The 20,225-nt window shown below is 37.5% G+C and overlaps 1 long non-coding RNA gene across 1 annotated transcript in view; it reads left to right on the top strand.

The window, feature by feature from the left end:
- LOC147378303 (uncharacterized) overlaps window positions 1-20,225 on the top strand; it is a 315,858-nt gene that overhangs the window by 53,958 nt on the left and 241,675 nt on the right. The window lies entirely within an intron of this gene.

The following is a 20,225-nucleotide window of genomic DNA, read 5'->3' as shown; positions in this document are numbered from 1 at the left end:
TGCTTCTTTGTCAAAGATCAGTTGACAGTTTTTATGAGGGTCTTTTCTGGGCTCTCTATTTTATTTCACTGATTAGTTTATCTTTTTTGCTAATACCACAGTGTCTTGATAATAACAGCTTTATAGTGAGTCTTGAAGTCAGATAGCATCTGTTCCTCAAGTTTGTTCTTCTCCTTCAGTATTATTAATATACTAGTTATTCTGGGTCTTTTACCTCTTCATATAAATTTTAGAATCAGTTTGTTGATATCCATAAAATAACTTGCTGGGAGTTTGATTGGGGGTAGCCAATATTTTAGTTTACTAACTCTCTTTGGCCATTCTTTTATTAGATATTCCTATTGAATTCTTAATTTCAGTTCTATATTTTAGTACCAGTATTTTCATTTAATTGAAAACTGAATTCCAATTCTCTTATAAAGTTCCCTGTATTTTGCTTATATTCCTGTTTTTTATAACTGTTTTAAGTATATGATACTTTCAATATTAAAAGTTTAAATGCACTGGCCTATTTATTATTTTTCTCTTGGTTTTTGGTCATTTTTGACTGTTTGGTAATTTTGCATTGAATGTTACACATTGTATATGAAATATTCTAGGAGCTATGGATTATGTTATCTTGTTGTTTTTCACTAAGTCCTGTCTGACTCTTTGCAACCCCATGGACTGCAGCACACCAGGTTTCTCTGTCCTTCTACTTCCAGAAAAATAATTTACTTTTTTCTTCTGGTAGGTAGATAAAGTATAAGCTGTTATCTTCTTTCAGTTAGTCCTGGATTTCAGGTTTTGTTACAATTGATGTATTTTTTGGTTTCCCTTTTCTCCTAGGACACATCTTTTCCCTGGGACATGGCCCTTTTGAGGTCTCAGGAGATATCCTGGAGTATTTACCTGAACTCATATATATATATATATATATATATATATATATATATATATATATATCCATGAGACAACTGAAACCTCTGCTTAGCTCTTTGGTCTCCCAGTTTTTGCTTACCATTTGATTTCCTGGTGTCTCAACCTGAGCATGCACAGCTTAGGAATTAGTGAATGTTTTAAGAAGAAATTGCATGTAGAATTTTAAGCTTGCTTCTCTTGGCCCTTGGTCCCTTAAATCTCAGGTGAATTGGAAGTCCTGAACTTGACCCTCTATGTTTCCAGCCCACAGAAGCTTGCATGTTCAAGTAGACTGTGTACCACTAGTCTACACTCTTGTTATGCGGATAGCTGAGTGAATTTCTTCAGTAAAACACAGAGACAAATGTGGAACTCTCCTCTGTGTGTTTCTTTTCTCCCTGAGAACTTGATGATCAAGTCCTGGCTGCCTTAATTGCTTGTTGATACCTTCAAAGAGTTGTATTTTTTATTTTACCCATATTGTATAATTGACCCTGCTAAGATAGTCTGGAGAAGGCAATGGCAACCCACTTCAGTACTCTTGTCTGGAAAATCCCATGGGTGGAGGAGCCTGGTAGGCTGCAGTCTATGGGGTCATGAAGAGTCAGAGACAACTGAGCAACTCTACTTTCACTTAAGATAGTCTGATATAGGTTATGGCATTATGTCTGGAAGAAGAAGTTCACAATCCTACATTTCATTTGTTCCTCAACAAATTTGTGCCCATAGCTAATATAATATACAATGGTAAAAAATTTTCCTTTTAAGATCTGGAAAAAAAAGCAAGGCAACTCTTGTTACTTTTATATAACATAGTATAGGAAGCCCTGGGTGATTAGGCAAGAAAAAAATAAAAGGTATGCAAATTTAATGGGAAAAGTAAACTTATTTGCATATATAAAAAACATTTAAGACTGTAGCAAAACAAAAAAAAACCTATTTAGAACTAAGCAACAAATTCAGTAAAGGTACACTGTGTGAAATCAATATATGAAAATCAGTTGTTTCTATACACAAGTAATCAGATCATATCAGATCAGTTGCTCAGTTGTGTTCGACTCTTTGCGACTCTATGAATCGCAGCATGCCAGGCCTCCCTGTCGATCACCAACTCCCAGAGTTCACTGAGACTCATGTCCATCGAGTCAGTGATGCCATCCAGCCATCTCATCCTCTGTCATCCCCTTCTCCTCCTGCCCCCAATCCCTCCCAGCATCAGAGTCTTTTCCAATGAGTCCACTCTTTGCATGAGGTGGCCAAAGTACTGGAGTTTCAGCTTTAGCATCATTCCTTCCAAAGAAATCCCAGGGCTGATCTCCTTCAGAATGGACTAGTTGGATCTCCTTGCAGTCCAAGGGACTCTCAAGAGTCTTCTCCAACACCACAGTTCAAAGGCATCAGTTCTTCGGTGCTCAGCCTTCTTCACAGTCAGAAAAAATAAGAAAACAATCCCCTTTACAATTGCATCAAAAAGAATAAAATACCTGGGAATAAATTTAACCAAGGAGATGAAAGACCTGTAGATTGAAAACTATAAGACACTGATGAAAGAAATTGGAGAAGACACAAATAAATGGAAAGATACTCTGTGCCCATGGATTAGAAGAATATTGTTAAAATGTCCATACTACCAAAAGCGTTCTACAGATCCAATGCAATCCCTATCAAAATTTCAGTGACATTTTTACAGAAATATAGCAGACAATTTTACTGTTTGTATGGAATCACAAAATACCCTGAATAGCCAAAACAATCTTGAAAAAGAAGAGGAGTTCTGTGGAGGCATCACCCATACTGATTTTAAGCTAAATTACAAAGCTATAATAATCAAAACAGTGTGAACTGCCATAAAATAGATATATCGATCAATAGAACATAATGAAAGTAAGAAAGTGAAAGTCGCTTAGTCGTGTCCAACTATTTGTGACCCTATGGACTACACAGTCCATGGAATTCTCCAGGCCAGAATACTGGAGTGGGTTGGGAGTGGGTAGCCATTGCCTTCTCCAAGTGATCTTCCCAACCCAAGGATTGAACCCAGGTGTCCCGCATTGCAGGAGGATTCTTTAGCAGTTGAGCCACCAGGGAAGCCCAAATAGAACATAATAGAGAGCCCCAAAATAAACCCATGCTTATATGGCCAATCGATTTATGACAAAGGAGGCAAGAATATACAATCAGGACAGGATAGTCTTTTCAATAAATGATATTGGGAAAACTGGGCAAACTTGTGATGTGAAAAGAATGAAACTGGACATCATACATTAAAAAATCAACTAAAAATGGATAAACCTTGAATATAAGATCTGAAACCATACAGCTTCTAGACAAAGACACAGAGGGTAAGCTTCTTGACACTGGTCTTGTCAGTGGGTTTTTTTTGGATTTCATCAACAGAAGAAAGAGTAAACAAATGGGACTCCATCAAACCAAAAAACTTTTGTACAGCAAAGGAAATCATAAATAAAATGAAAAGGTGATCTAAAGAATGGAAGAAAATATTTGCAAATCATTTGTCTGATAAGGAGTTAATATTGAAAATGTAAAAAAAAAAAAAAACCTCACACAACTCAATAGAAAACAAAAATCCAATTAAAAATGGGCAGAGGAGCTGAATAGACATTTCCTAAAGGAGACATACAGATGGCCAACAGGTATATGAAAAGGTATTCAACATCACTAATTATCAGGGAAATGAAAATCACAATGTTAGCATGGTTAGTACCAAAATGACAAGAAACTATGGCTCTAAATCTCACACCTGTTAGCATGGTTATTATAAAAAAGACAAGAACTAAGTATTGATAAGGATATGGAGAAAAGGGAATCCTTGAGCAATCTTCGTGGAAATAGAAAGTGGTATAGTCACTATGGAAAACATTGTAGAAGCTCTTAAAAAAATTGAAAGCATGACTACCATATGATCCTATGATTTCACTTCTGCATATTTACCCAAGGAAAATGAAAACACTAACTTGAAAAGATATCTGCACCACCAGTTGCATTGCATTATTATTTACAATAGCCAAAACAGAGAAATAACCTAAGTATCCACTGACAGATTAATGAATAAATAGAATATGGTGTGTCTGTGCATGTATTTATATATATACATACATATATATAAATATCATTATATACATTATAAATACATATGACTATTATTCAGCCATAAAAGAGAAAGAAATCCTGCCATTTATGACAACATGGATAGACCTTGAGGACATTACAATAAGTGAAATATGTCAGAGAAAGAAAAATGTATATGATCTTATTTATATTAATATATGAACTCTAAAAAGAAAAAATTAGCAAACAAAATCAAACTCATAGATAGATACAAAGAACAGTTTGGTGATTGTCGGGCGAAGGGTGGGTGGGATGGGAAATGAGCGAAGTGGATGAAGGTGATCAAAATGTATGAATTTCCAGTCATAAAATAAATAAGTCCTTGGATATTTATAGCATGGTAACTATAGTTTACAACATTGTGTTGTATATTTGAAAGTTACCAAGACAATAGATTTTAAAAGTTCTCATCCTAAGAAAAGCAATAAATGCTGGAGAGGGTGTGGAGAAAAGGGAACCCTCTTACACTGTTGGTGGGAATGCAAACTAGTACAGCCACTGTGGAGAACAGTGTGGAGATTCCTTAAAAAACTGGAAATAGAACTGCCTTATGACCCAGCAATCCCACTGCTGGGCATACACACTGAGGAAACCAGAATTGAAAAAGACACGTGTACTTCAGTGTTCATCGCAGCACTGTTTACAATAGCCAGGACATGGAAGCAACCTAGATGTCCATCAGCAGATGAATGGGTAAGAAAGCTGTGGTACATATACACAATGGAGTATTACGCAGCCATTAAAAAGAATACATTTGAATTAGTTCTAATGAGGTGAATGAAACTGGAGCCTATTATACAGAGTGAAGTAAGCCAGAAAGAAAAACACCAATACAGTATACTAACACATATATATGGAATTTAGAAAGATGGTAACGATAATCCTGTATGCGAGACAGCAAAAGAGACACAGATGTATAGAACAGTCTTTTGGACTCTGTGGGAGAGGGAGAGGTTGGGATGATTTGGGGAAATGGCATGGAAACATGTATAATATCATAAGAAGCGTATCGCCAGTCCAGGTTTGATACAGAATCCTTGGGGCTGGTGCACTGGGATGACCCAGAGGGATGGTATGGGGAGGGAGTTTGGAGGGGGGTTCAGGATGGGGAACATGTGTATACCCGTGGCGGATTCATGTTGATGTGTGGCAGAACCAATACAATATTGTATAGTAATTAGCCTCCAATTAAAATAAATAAATTTAAATTAAAAAAAAAAAGACTTTTGTGACAAACCTAAACAGTGTATTAAAAACAGAGACATCATTTTGCCAACAAAAGTCCATCTAGTCAAAGTTATGGTTTTTCCAGTAGTCATATACAGATGTGAGAGTTGGACCATGAAGAAGGCTGAACACTGAAAAATTGATGCTTTCAAACTGTGGTGCTGAAGAAGATGCTTGAGAGTTCCTTGGACAGCAAGGAGATCAAACCAGTCAATCCTAAAGGAAATAAACTCTGAATATTCACTGGAAGGACTGATGCTGAGGCTGAAGTTCCAAAACTTTGGCTACCTGATGTGAAGGGCCAACTTATTGGAAAAGACTGATGCTGGGAAAGATTGAGGGCAGGAGGAGAAGGGGGCAACAGAGGATGAGATGGTTGGATGATATCATCAACTCAATGGACATGAGTTTGAGAAAACTCCAGGAGGTGATGAAAGACAGGGAAGCCTGCTGTGCTGCAGTCCATGGAGTCTCAAAAAGTCAGACATGACTGACTTAGTGACTGAACAATAACAACAATTATGTGTAGTGATGGATGTTAACTAATTTTATTGGGGTAATCATTTTGAATTGATATACATATTAAATCATTATGTTGCATACCAAAGTAAATACAATGTTATATGTCAATTACATCTCAATTAAAAAAAAAAACTATGAAATATGCTTGACATAAAACTGAGACTTAGGCAACTTGCCATGGCACAAGACAAATAAGACTAATAGGTAGCCCTAGAATTCAAGCCAGGTGTTTTGACTCTGCTCTTAACATCAACCATAGCCCTGAGATGTGTTTCATATTCAGTTTTGGATTCTGAGCATAATTAAAGTATTCCTTTAAACTCTGTTGACTTAAACATGCATTTTCTTTCCTTATTAATATGTTCTGTGGTTAAAAAATACTGAGCATTTTAAAATAACATAATAGAACTGCTTATTGTCCTGAAATTGACATAGATTTGTACACAGCTTGTACCTTTTTCCATTTCACTTTGGCTAAATAATATAAAAACCTGTACTGACTCATTGTCTATAGGAATCTTGGGCACTGGCTCCCCTCATGAATAGATGCTAAACAATCATTTAACTTAGAGTCTTGAGACACTATTCTGAGTCAGTATTGTCACACTCTCAATCGTCTGTAACTTTATAGTCACAGTGCTGCAGCTAGGTAAGAAGATATTCAACCTATAGACTTCTGATATTTTAAACTTCTAAATCTTGATCTTAGAAAGCTGTTTTTAAAGATGCATGAAGAGAGAATACATGTGGGGCATCTTATAGTCAGGCAAATCTTACATTCTCTTTGGGTATATTTTATATTTCAGTATGGAGGCAGAAAGCAGAAGAAGCGTTCATCTTTGTGAATTGCACAGAATATACTTCATGGGATTTGCACAATGGTATAAACCCATGGCATCCATAGGTGGGGCAATGATAATCCTATATTGTGAAACTTCTAAGATAATTTCCATTGAATGATTTCATTAGCATGCTCCATCTTAGATGATACTTGTTAATTGCTTAAATACTTTTAAAATGTTTTTGCACTCATTGTCCCACTGTATCTTCATAAATACTCTGACAAATAAGCAGAATGAATCAAATTCCCTATTTCAGAGTTGAGGGCAGGGACATTGTTACTTGTCCAATACAACAATGCTGGGAACTCAGTAGAATTATATAATTTGAATCCAGGTCTTCTGAGTTTTTCTTCTTGACTTTTCTATTTCCCTTACATATCACTATCTCTGATATGTAAGGCAACTGAGCAAGGACTCTTTGGAGGCTAAAATTTTGTCTAAGTACTGAAAGACCAGCGGGTGTGCATGCTAAATCGCTTCAGTTGGGTCCAACTCTTTCTGACCCTATGGACTGTAGCCCGCCAAGCTGCTCTGTCCATGGGATTCTTCAGGCAAGAATGCTGGAGTGGGTTGTCATGCCCTCCTCCAGGGGATCTTCCAGACCCAGGAATCAAACCTGCGACTCTTGCGGCTCCTGCATCACAGGCAGATTCTTTACCTCTGAACCATCAGGGAAGCCTCAAGTCAGCAGGAGAGATGATTTTGGCCATAGAAACTGTCTCATGCCACTCAAACTGTAAGATGATTTTGTGTCTTCCCCCTTGTTTCTTCCCTATTTCATTAACTGGAGCTCCTGGAAAAATGCCTCTGTCGTCAATGTGATAGAAAGTCTCTCTCAAACTTTTTATTTCAATAAAGCTTTCCCTGAGGGAAATTCAAAACAATCATTTGCCCTCTTGGAGCAAGTATAAGTTAAGATTCTTAAAAATTCTTTTTCTCAGAGAGGAGGCCCTGCAACTTTCTTAAAGAAACACATGAGGGAGACTAATATTGAGCAGGGCAAGGGAAATGCAGCTTGTGAGTCATAAATATTTACATTTCTTGGAGGCTCTGCATAAGATTAAGAGGGTTGAACAGCATGACTTTATGTGAGGAGGTTGGCAGCACATTCTCTGAAATAGCTGAGGTGATACTGCTCAGGCCTCTAGCAATAATATAAATAACTTTCTGAAAGGTATTTTCTGAGTTGTTCAAGGCTCCCTGGGTCCATTTAAATCTCTTTTTCAACTTTGATTTATCCTGTTTTTGTCATTTAAGGACCATGGTTCGATCCACCCCCATCATTTAGGAGAGTTTTAACAAATTTTCATAGCATAGCCTTAAATCCATGAAAATCAGAAATATCAAGCAGAAAATTAATTCATTTATTTGTCTTCAGCTGAATTGCTTAAAAACGGATAATAAAAACAAAAAAGAATGTACTGGAATTCAATATTGTTTAAGAAAACTTTTGGGGGGCTCCTTTGTTCGACTATGGTTCAATTAGAATTTTAATTTATCTTTTTAAAAATTTGCATAACAAGGTTATGAATGATGAGGCAGCTAGAGCCAGACGCCTTGGCTCCAAGGTTTGCAATTCAAGTAGGGAGTATTTTGCAAAAGAGAAAGGGAGGTGGGGAGAATTCACTGTTCTTATAATATGCATAGCTTGCTGAAACCTGAGTTTCCTAGATTGTCTTCCTTGAGCTCCCATATCTGCAAGAATAAAGGAAAAGCAGGAGGTTGCACAGCAGACTTGGAGAGCAGATTAGCTTTCTTTAGCGGGGGTAAAGACCATCCCCAAAGCAGGAACATTCCTGTCATGCCAGCTGCTGGCTGGTGTTTCCCTGTGCTATAGGCTCTCTGCAGGAAAGAGATACACTGATGCAGAGGAATACCATAGGCTTATATTTTCTAACATCCTCTTCATTCAGAAATGGATAATAGCTAGAAACTGCACTCTGTGACCATAACTGTTGCCTCAAAGATACAAACAAGTTTTTGCAAAGTAGGGGAAATTTCTCCTCAAATTTTTTATTCCCATTTAAGTTTCTTGCTGCATTCTAACAAAGGGTCTCTCTCTGACCCGACTGTGGTATGCTCTTATCTGTCTTCTTAATTGTGGAAGTAAGAAGACATGCATACTTAAAAAAAAAAAAAAATTTTATGTGATTTTGATATGTTCCTCATTGCTTTATGTCTGCCCAAATTTACCTGTCTGAATCCCATGGCTTTAAGCCTTAGGTCTAATACTTGTAGTTGCTGTTGTGAGCTGAATTTGCCTCAGTGGACTGCTCCTTGGATCAGTACTTGCCTTTTTTGTTGTTGTTGTTGAGTCACCAGTCCAGGTTCGGTGCATAATGCTGGATGCTTGGGGCTGGTGCACTGGGACGACCCAGGGGGTTGGTATGGGGAGGCAGGAGGGAGGAGGGTTCAGGATGGGGAACACGTGTATACCTGTGGCGGATTCTTTTTGATATATGGCAAAACCAATGCAATGTTGTGGAGTTGAAAAAAAAAAAAAAGTACTTGCCTCTTTAATAGTGACTTTTGTAACTTTGTCCTCAAAGAGGTCACCAGGAGCTTCAGGAATATGGGGAGACCTTGGGGGGAAATATATTTGGTAGGGAGCATTTTGGGGACATTCAAAGTATCACATAACGTTGACCACTTATTCTACTTAAGCATAAGATGGTCTTTGTGCTAAACTTTCTGAGGTCTAATGTATTGATAAAATGATTGAAAGAGCAGACCACATGTGAATGCCTTGGTTTAATCCAGCCTAAGGCAAGGGACCTTGTTGGAAACTGCCATTTGGCTTTCCAATCCATTAAAGGCCTCTAGATTTGTCCTTTGCTGCCAGTTTCACTTTCAATTTCACCTTGACACTTCTGTTAATTTTGTTTAGGAAACCCAGTTACCAAGCTTCAGATGAGATGGAGTTAGAAGTAGATATGCTCAAGCTATATTGAACTTTGGGTAAGGAAAAGCTGCTGTTCATCAGGGACTGTCTGACGAGTGACCACTCTTGAAATTCGGCTGTTTCCCAGCCAGCAGCTACAGTGAGGAGCCAGGGGCTTCTGACTTCTGCTCTCGGCATCATTGCCTCATTCACCTGTGACGGGGGCAGGCCTCTTACAAAGCATCTCAAATACTAAGCTGTGACAGCTCAGGTTATCAGCAGGAAAGGAAAAGGGGAACAATTCCTCTGAGTTATCCAAGTGCTGTTTTCTTTTTCCCCTTGGTGAGCATATGAAAAAAAACTCCTAGTCTTTCACTCTTGGGAACAGTGATCCTCTATGCTGATCTCACATAAGATAAGGGAAGACACTGTCCCCTGTCCATCTGTGTCCTCTTGTTTCCTGGAGATAGTTCTAGGGGAACAAGGCAGAGATTGAGATCCATGTTTACTAAAGTATGATACACAAGCAACGGGTGACATGCAAAATGACTTCAGGTAATACCAAGACAACATTTCTTATGTTATATTTAAAAGAATTGTGCATTTATTTTTAGCAACTTCTAATTTCTATAAATGAAATGAATTTATAATTATAATGGAAATTTCCTTTTAAAAGAAATGATTCCAGTTTAAAAAGGGAATCACTTTAAGGAAAAGTTTTAGAGGAATAATAGTATAATTGGTATGCTGATAAAACAATATTTATGAAGTTTGGTATGTGAATGACTGAAGTTTAGACAGTTTCAACTTCCACAGGCCAGGGCAGTGCGGACCCAGAGAAAAAATAATTGGGACCTTCTTAATTAAAATTTTTAATGTAAATCTGTAGATCATGAATGTTATGTAGAGGCTAGCAGTTTGATTCTTCATGGTCTCTCAAAATTTTAGTTCTTAAAAGATGCCATTATTAGAAATAGTGTTATGAAAGTAAAACCCACAATGTGGATTTTAAAAGGAGGAAGAGGTCATGCCTGAGTCTGGGCTTTTAATGTTTGATCTTGATTATTCTGTTGAGTACTTAAAGCTCATTCTGAAACATTGAGTTGTGAGAGGCCATTTGGTTTCCTTGATTTAGTGCCTCTGAATCCTTTCATCTCTTTGCCTCGAGCTAATACTGTTTTCCTACTTTCAGTTCAAATGTCTGATTCCCTGGGAGTCTTTCTGAAATCACAAATAATAAAAGGCAAGTGCTATTATTTGGTAATTAGAAGAGAAGATTTACAGAGAAAAAAATAGAAATTCATGCTTTGCATTTATTTATTCATTTAAAAATAGCTCTAAAAGATTTTTAGTTTTTTTGGAGACACTCATATTGAGGAAAACATTAGGAATAATGCAGTTCAGCCATCATTTCTTTGTAGAGAGTATGTTATTAACAGGATCCAAAATACGTTAATATTATTTGGTAGGGAGAGCTATGGAGTTAGATATATGTGTATGTGATTCTTGGTTTTTCCTCCTTCTAGCTATATGATCTTATATATATCCCTCCAAGCCACAATTTCCCAAACTATGAAATGGGGAAAAGCAATATTTGTTTTGTGACATTGTTGTGGATTAATTTAAAAAAGGCGTAAAAAGGGCTTATCATGTAAATGGAGTACTTTTTTCTTTAACCTTTTCCTATAAGTGGAATTTCTCAGTTTGGCTCTTTATTTCAGACTAATCAATTATATGCTTTTATTTAATTGCACCTTAGTTCTGCCTCCATAAATCTATTATGGTAGGGACAATGTCTTCCTATTTGTATTATCAGCAGCGTTAGGCTCAGAGTCAGTACTCAATATTCACCAACTGATCAGAGGAGGATAAGGCGACTGGCTTAGGAAACAGCATTCTTACTGCTTTGTGGACTCGATGAGACTACCCAGATCTTTTAAAGCAGTGATCTGTCTCTGGCATGCCTTGTGGTGGCAAGCAGTGACACTTTCTCAGGGAGCTGACCTTATAAGGCAAGGAGATTCACCAACATCTCTTAACATAGTACTTAATGGTTTGGTGCCTAGGCAACTGGCATTTTCTTTTAGGCATCTAACTTCAATATTGTCTTGCAATTTGAAGCCTCTTTCTCTTATTCAACTACCATGGAGACAGTGAGTTATTTAATCAGTGTCTTTTGCAAAATGTTTCTTTCGTATTCTTGAAATCTATTATTGTTAACCTCTCTCTCAAGATTTCTTTTCTTTTCCATGCACTGTAATTCTAGAGATAGCAGTAGCACTGAATCTGTTTTCTGGCAACTCAACATTTGATTCAGGATTCAGTTCCTACTGGTGTTGGCTGCATGAAATCACCTGTTTCAATACGAGGAAATATTTGAAATCATGCATCTTTTGAGCATTGGTTGGGTGGGAGAGGCAATATCACTAGACAGTTGGAATAATTTGTTTCTGTTGTAAATCTGAAGTTTTGAAGTCATGTTGTAATTAAACCTCAATTTACTGAGATTTTAAAAATATAAAACATTTACTGAAATGTCTTTAGAAAGGACTTTCTATGTTTGCTGACTTCCTATAAACTTAAAACCAGTTATGGGATCTAGTAGTTCAGAGAAGTTATGTAACATTTTCTAAAGTTACTACATTCTCTTCTGTATGCATTTAGACAAATAATTTTATCCTTTCTATCACGGTTTACTCACCAAATATATCTGAAACTGGTATAGCTGTTGTAATTTCACTAATAGATTATCTTAGACCTTTTCTTGTATCCTGCAAATAGATGTATAAAAGAATTACAAAATAAAATTTTATTCCACAGAAATATCTGTCACTGTGTTTCCAAGCAGACCATATTCTCTATGAGAGTAGGGACTGTGTCTGCTGTTTTTAACTTTAGTGCCTTATAAAATGTCTGGCACTTAGTTGGCACTGAATATCGTTTAGTGAATAAATAAAGGAATGCAGTTGTTGTTCAGTCAATAATTCATGTATGACTCTGCTACCCCATGAACTGTAGCACGCCAGGCTTCTCTGTCCATCACTCTCTCCCTAAGTTTGCTCAAACTCATGTCCATTGAGTTAGTGATGCCATTCAACCATCTCATCCCCTGTTGCTCCCTGCTACTCCTGCCTTCTATTTTTTCTAGCATCAGGGTCTTTTCCAATGAGTCAGCCCTTTGCATCAGGTGGTCAAAGTATTGGAGCTTCAGCATCAGTCCTTCCAATGAATATTCAGGACTGATTTCTTTTAGGACTGACTGGTTTGATCTTCTTGCTGTCCAAGGGACTCTCAAGCATCTTTTCCAGCACCACAGTTCAAAAGCATCAATCCTTTGCTGCTCAGCCTTCTTAATGGTCCAGCTCTCACATCCATACATGACTACTGGAAAAACCATAGCTTTGATTATATGAACCTTTGTTGGCAAAGTGATATGTCTGCTTTTTAAAACACTATCTAGGTTTGACATAGCTATTCTTCCAAGGAGCAAACGTCTTTTAATTTCGTGGCTGCAGTCACCATCCACATTGACTTTGGAGCCCAAGCAAATGAAATCTGACACTGTTTCCACATTTTCCCCATCTATTTGCTGTGAAGTGATAGGATTGGATGCCATGATCTTAGTTTTTGAATGTTGAGTTTTAAGCCAGCTTTTTCACTGTCTTTCCTCACCTTCATCAAGAGGCTCTTTAGTTCCTCTTCACGTTCTGCTGTTAAAGTGGTATCATCTGCGTATCTGAGGTTGTTATTTCTCTGGGCAATCTTGATTCCCTCTTGTGCTTCATCTAGCCTGGCATTTCTCATGATGTACTCTGCATAGAAGTCAAATAAGCAGGGTGACAATATACAGCCTTGATGTACTCCTTTCCCAATTTTGAACCAATCTGTTTTTCCATGTCCAGTTCTACCTGTTGCTTCTTGATTTGCATACAGGTTTCTTAGGAGATAGGTTAAAGTGGTCTGGTATTCCCATTTCTTGAAGAATTTTCCAGTTTGTTGTGATCCACAAAGTCAATGGCTTTAGCATAGTCAATGAAACGGAGGTAGATTTATTTTTTGAATATTTTTTAGTGAATAAATAAAGGAATGCAGTAAGAGATGCTAAGTGTCTAAAGTAAGTGACTCTTAGTTTCCTCTGAGTATTGACTAATAATACATGTGTTCAAAGTTTGGAGCTGATTGTTATCTTAGTGATATGAGTTGATTCTAGGTCAGAGTGTTCAGGTCAGGGGAAGTCCCAAAAGCTTAAGTTAATTTATTTTCTTCTAGCTAATAAGGTCTTATAAATAGCTAGAAATTTGATAGGAACAATGGAATTGATTGGACTCCTTAATTTAACAGATCTAATAATGCATACTGTGCATCAGTGTACCATTTGTGCTAATATCTAGGGATACAGACTAGCTATGAGCATCCTTATCCTAGATGGTTTAAAGGTCACATATGAGGTATATATTGTGGATTCAGCTATTCCAACACAGGTTTCTAGGAAAAATCTGTCTCAAATTGATCATGACTTTAAATACCATGGATGCCATAGGGTAAAACTCCAATTTACCCAAGTTCAAATTCTGAATCTTGATCAATTTGTTACACTTTTGTATTGTATCTGAAAATTGTGATGAATTTGTTTTTTTAATCTCCCTCAGAGTTTTGTGAAGGTAAGATGAAATAATCTATATAAAACATTTATTCATCCATGTGGCACACAATTTATGTGATTTGGTAAGTTGAAGAAAAGACTTTCAACCCTCTTTAAAACCAAGGTATCTTATACAATTCCCTAATCCACAGGTTGATGATCAGTCTCTTTCATTCAAGCAGAAGATCCTCATAAATCTGCCAAATTTTAATTGCCTTTGACTTCCCTTCATCTGGTGTGGTGATGGTCACATAGTAATTTTTCAATATCTGGTAAACAAGAATGAAACTTACACAGAGCTTAAAAGTGTTAATGCCCCATCCAAAATACCCATGGCCCTATATAATGTTGGATTTTGTCCAGTGATAAGATTTCAGAAGTCTTTAAAAATTTTTCTTTAAACTGTTTTTGTTTAAAATTAAGAAGAAAATAAATCTTCCTAAAATACAATTGGCCATGTATATTTTTAGAAAATAAACTACTACTGTTTGAAGAGGAGCAATCTGTACTTTTTCATAAATATGTCACATTTTTGAACTATAAGAAAAAAAGAAAAAGACAACTTCAATCTCCTACTGTTGTTTCAAATTCCATCCAGTTTAGAGATTTTTTCTTTTACCACACCTCTTAAGTGTCAATTGTGGTGCTGGTGTGGTAGCAACTGGATGGGCTTAGACTTGGGCCTTAATGTATAGTTAGTATATAATACCCAGTAGTTGCTCAGTGCACCTAGCCTTCCAATCTTACCAAGTCCTCTTGTGTCTGGTGGGGTAAATGTGAAAAACCATAGAACCAAACACATTCCAATTCCCCTGGGCTATTTGCTTTTAATAGCGGGTTCACATATAGCTGCACATGTTTTCTCTAAACCCTTAGGGATAATAATTTCAGACACTCCTTTAGCATGCCTTTCTTAAATTTCCCTCACATTCTGTCACAAGTGAAGCCACCTGATTCCAAACCTCTTTTGAGGGTTTGGATAGATTTTATCTCTTCTGTCCCATCCAATTGCTCTCCCTGCTGCTCACATTTCTCCTTTCCTATTCTGTGTTCCTGCAGCTGCTATTTTTTGGGTTGCTTCCTCTGCTTTTACTCTTGCTCAAACCTTAGCTTCAGGGTTGAGTAAGTTGTCACAATGAAATCCCCAGGCTTCTGTGACTGGAGTTTGAGATCATTCCCCAGCCTCTGTGAATATAATAGGAACCTCAATGTAAAGTTCTCATAAGTTGATAAAAGTTAAAATGAGTACCAGAGAAATAACATATTACATACAAATAAACAGATAAAGCAGAAGAGACAAAAAGAGAAATCTTTATAATTTCTGCTTCTCCTTAGTCTGCATGCAGGCTGTCATACAGGCTGTCCAGACGTTACCACTTACAGATCTAAACACTTTTGAGTGAAAGCTTTCATTCATCAAAGGAATGTCAGTTAGGATTTGAGTGACTTCACACAGTTAGGGTAATGCTAGCCCTCGTGTTTGCTAGTGTTCAGGAAACAGAAATGTTAGAGTAAATGCTAAGATTTCATGGTTAAACAAATAAAGTTTATTTCTTGTTTATTGCTTAACAATGTAGGTTACCACAGGTCCATGGGGCTCGAGGGATGAGACTCTACTAAAAAGTGTCAGCGTGAAGTCCTAGTTTAAGTGCGCCCACCTTCTACAGCTGCTTACCAGTAATTAAAAGCCTGGAGGAAGATGCATGGGAGGTTTCTCTGGATCATGTTTAGAAATGGTGAACAGAAGTCATTTTTATTCACATTTTATTGGATGACATTACTCTTATGGTTATCTCAACTAAAGTAGAAGCCGAGACCTACATATAGGAAGAGGAAGAAAGAAATACCTCTTTGCTTAGAAATTAGTTCTACATGGCCATAGCCATCTCCAAAGTTCACTCTTAAGTATAAACCTCAAATCAATCTGATTAATTTCTTTAGTGATAAGTTTCTAAATGATAATTTGAAAAACGTAGGGGAAATAAGGAACCATTCTGATAAACAGCTAATATTTTGTCTCATTTTTCTATTCAAAGGTCATACTCAGCCCCTCCCCAAAGGAGAAAATTAATAGTACCATTTAGGTGTCATTTCCAGATCAAAGTCTATAATTTCTTAGTGATTAGTGTTTCTTTCAATCAGGTACAGATATGACTCCATGAGTTCCAGTCACTTCTTTAAAAAAAAAAAAGAGAGGAAAAAAAAAATCTCTGTCCTCTACCAGCAGATACACAATACTGGATCCAAAACAGGGTAACTGAAAGACAAATTGCCTTTAGAAAAGGGAAGATTGGAAGGCCTAGTGGCTGGTCAGTTGTCCATTTTCAAGAATGAAAGTTTTCTGAAGGAGCTTTGTGAGGACCCCCTGCTCAGCAGAGGAGGACATTTCTGAGCAGACCTTGGATTCGCTCTCATTCCCTTTTTCTTTGTTTACTTCTGTTACTCATCTACCCTTGAGGTCTTCTTCCTTGACTTGAGGCTCTTATTTTCTCTGTTCATGTGAAGTGAGTCATTGTGAAGTCTACCTTATTTGGAACAGCTTTTGAAACCTGCTGCCTGTTAGTGCGTTTGGGGTGCTAAGACCTCTTCTATAATCATGGGCTAGTTTTTCTTTTATATATTTATTTCTTGACCTAATTCATGGATTTTTTTTTTTTTTTTGGTAATATAACTCCTCAAAAACTCGTAAGACTTGTGCACTAAGTGCTGACAAGTTAGTTTCACATGCTAGTAATCATCAGCCCAAGTTCTTGCTCTTATGTAATTCTCAAGTCTGGTTTATTTTATTAAATCTTCATCTTAGTGCCTCTTTCTCTCAACATATGGAGGCTGTTTTGAGGTCATTTGAAACAATTTGAGTCCTTTGTAGAATTGATAAGAATTAGTGGGCCTTTTCCCCCTAAAGCCTTTTTCCATTTTATTTCATACTCTCAGGTTCCAAAGCTATTGACTTTTCCAGCCTTGTGAACCTGCAAATTTTTGCATTCAACTTACTCCTGGAACATTAGCCCAAACTTCTTAATCCTTGCCTTAACTGCAATCTTCTTCACACTAACTAGCTATAGGCAGCATATAGCAACTGATGAACACTAATTCTTCTCTCTTTTCAACTATTGTCCCCTGGGGCTAGTCTCAGTAGACTCCTGGTCAACTTTTTAGACTGTTGGAGACAGCAGCACTTTTATCAACTATTTTACCAAAATAAAAGAGGGTTCTCCAACCTACTAGCCATCTACTACCAGAGTCCTGCTGCTGCTGCTGCTAAGTCACCTCAGTCATGTCTGATTCTGTGTGACCCCATAGATGGCAGCCCACCAGGCTCCTCCATCCCAGGGATTTTCCAGGCAAGAATACTGGAGTGGGTTGCCATTTCCTTCTCAAAAGCATGCATACATGCTAAGTCGCTTCAGTTGTGTCTGACTCTATGTGACCCTATGGACAGCAGCCCACCAGGCTCCTCTGTCCACAGGATTCTCTAGGTAAGAATACTGGAGTGGGTTGCGATTTCCTTCTGTAACCAGAGTGCTAACCCAATGCAAAATACTGGGGATTTTGGTCTAGTAGTATCACATTTTGAGTAAGATAATGGTTAAGCCTTAGGATAATTTTAGTTGTTGTGGCAAATTAGTCCCCACATTTCTTTGACTCCATGTATTAATAAGTTTATTTACTCTTACGTGAAAATTCAAAGTCACTGTGTGGATTCTGTCAGCCATGCCAAGAAGCATGCCGAAGAAGGTTTTGTTCTCACTAACATTCAGTGTGTCTTCCAACTATGCTTTGAATTTCAACTTTGGGCTAACAGAAGTTGGAAGACATGGAGATGGACACAAAGGAAACTGATGTGGACCCAGGTCTATAGTAGTGCCTGTTCTTTTCACTATGCTCATGCAAACACATTTAACACTAAGAGAAGCTGGGCAAAGTAATCTAGCTGTGCACTCAGGAATCAGATAAGATGGATTTGAAGCATAGCACTTGCAGTCTCTGCTATAATGTCTTAAATGAGTAGGCATTTCATATGTACAAGAAATCTCAGAGCAGACTGTTGAAAGCTGGTGTTCTGATCCTATCATAACAATAGAGACTGCTTTTATCTCCCCTACTCCCTTTTTTTCCCAGAAAAAAAAAGTGCTCTTGCCTGAGATTTCCAGCAATAACTTATTGTCCAGACTTGAACTAAGTGACCATTGTTAGTAGCAAGGGAGGCTGGGAAGTTGGATATTTTAGCCAGGAACATTTCTCCTCTGTTTAGAATTGGTTCATTTACTAAGGGTGAAGAGGAGAATGACATTGGGTAGTGTCTGCACTAGACATTATCAGTGTCTTTCTCAAAGCATATGATTTCCACACTCCAGGGAAACATCCTACCCTGGTACAGACCTCTTTTTCTCTCAGAAAGTAGTATATAAAGCACTCCTATCTTCTAGAACATTCAGAAATATACATTTGAAATGTCTTTCAGTACCTTGCACCATGTCTGCAACATAGTACGTAGCTAATTTTTTATTGGAATAGTTAACCAAATGAGTAAATACATCAGTAAACCTGTGTGACTGGAGCTTCCCTGGTGGCTCAGATGGTAAGGGATCTGCCTGCAATGCGGGAGACCTGGGTTTGATCCCTAGGTTGGGAAGATCCCCTGGAGGAGGGCATGGCAACCCACTCCAGTATTCTTGCCTGGAGAATCCCCACGGACAGAGGAACCTGGCAGGCTACAGTCAGTGCGCTGGGTCACAAAGAGTCGGATATGACTGAGTGACTAAACCCACACCTGTGTGACTGAGGAGTTAAAAGTAGATGTCCTTTGACAACTGTCACCAACAAATGTGCAAGTCCAGTTATGTAATGGATAGAATGAGATAGTTATTGTTCATTTACAAACCATTTCCCCCAGATATTTCTTATCTATGAGATAGTTTATGCCTTCTAAGTCATCAACAGTTTGCATTCAAGTTTGTTCTCTCTTTTATAGTCCTAGAGAAAACTTAAAAAAAAAAAAACCCAAATTCCAAAGAAGTCCATAAAATAGAAGTCACCCCAAAGTGTGAAAAATACATTTAGTAAAGAACTCTAAGCTAAAAGGCAAGGACTGTATTTTTGGAAGGCAGGGGAGGTGGAGAATACTGTTATGAAACCAATAAAATGAAAAGCAAACTTTTTTTTGACTGAAATAGATTGATTATGCAAATACTGATTATTACTGTGCCTGGAAAAATTCATCTAGTCAACAAGAGCAAATGTCAAGACTATATGTCCATGAGTCTCTCTTTTTTTTAACTTGTTTTATCTGGTGGTTAAAACAGGGAGGAACAGGTACATGAGAGGTACATGCTATGTGCCACTGTTGAAATGACGCAGCCAAAGACACAGGGTTTTGCTTTAGAAGCCACAAAAGACTTCCTGTGATGTCAGGCAGCCTGTAATAACCCAAATAATAGCCCCCAAATGCACATCTCTGATGTAAGCTGCCATTATCAGGTGATAATTATTTCTTCTTTATAGGAATCAGCTTGCCAATCACTTTGACGTGCTTTCAGTTTGTTTCAACAGTACACGAGTTTCCTTTTGCTTTTCCATGGAAAGTCTTTGACAGACTTCATTGCTTTGAGTGCCAGTCACTGTCTTGTTGGAAGTCTGTCTGGATGTCCCTTTCTGCAAAGCAAGTAAGTTTCTGTAGCATCAAAGTGAGAATAAAAATATGTTGACAAGCTCAGCTCTCTTTGTGAATCCCTTGGACAGTTGGGCCCTACTATGCTCTAAATACAGGACTGTTATTGGAAAATATTAGCTGATGGTGGTAGAATGTGCCCATGGAAATAGGATGTCCTGAAGGTGGGGAATTTCAGCCAGATGCTAGCACTGAAGGATATCTAAGCAAATTCTTCCAGGATTTGTATGTAGAGATGTATTTTCCTAAAATTAAAAACTTTCATTGTGAAAACTCTTGTAAGAAAACAGGAAAACATTTTGACTTAGCTTGTCAGGAAACATACAACTTATTTTAGGTTATTTTTTTTTGAAGACTTATATTTTTAAAATATAACAAAAACAAAATTAAGACTAATTTTACCACCTGCTG

The sequence above is a fragment of the Bos grunniens genome, chromosome 2 (genome assembly GCF_055505025.1).
Source record: "Bos grunniens cultivar Pamir isolate PY7600 chromosome 2, Bosgru_T2T1.0, whole genome shotgun sequence".
Lineage (NCBI taxonomy): Eukaryota > Metazoa > Chordata > Mammalia > Artiodactyla > Bovidae > Bos > Bos grunniens.
Note: the sequence above shows the minus strand (reverse complement) of the source record. Positions and strands in the feature narration are given on the sequence as shown.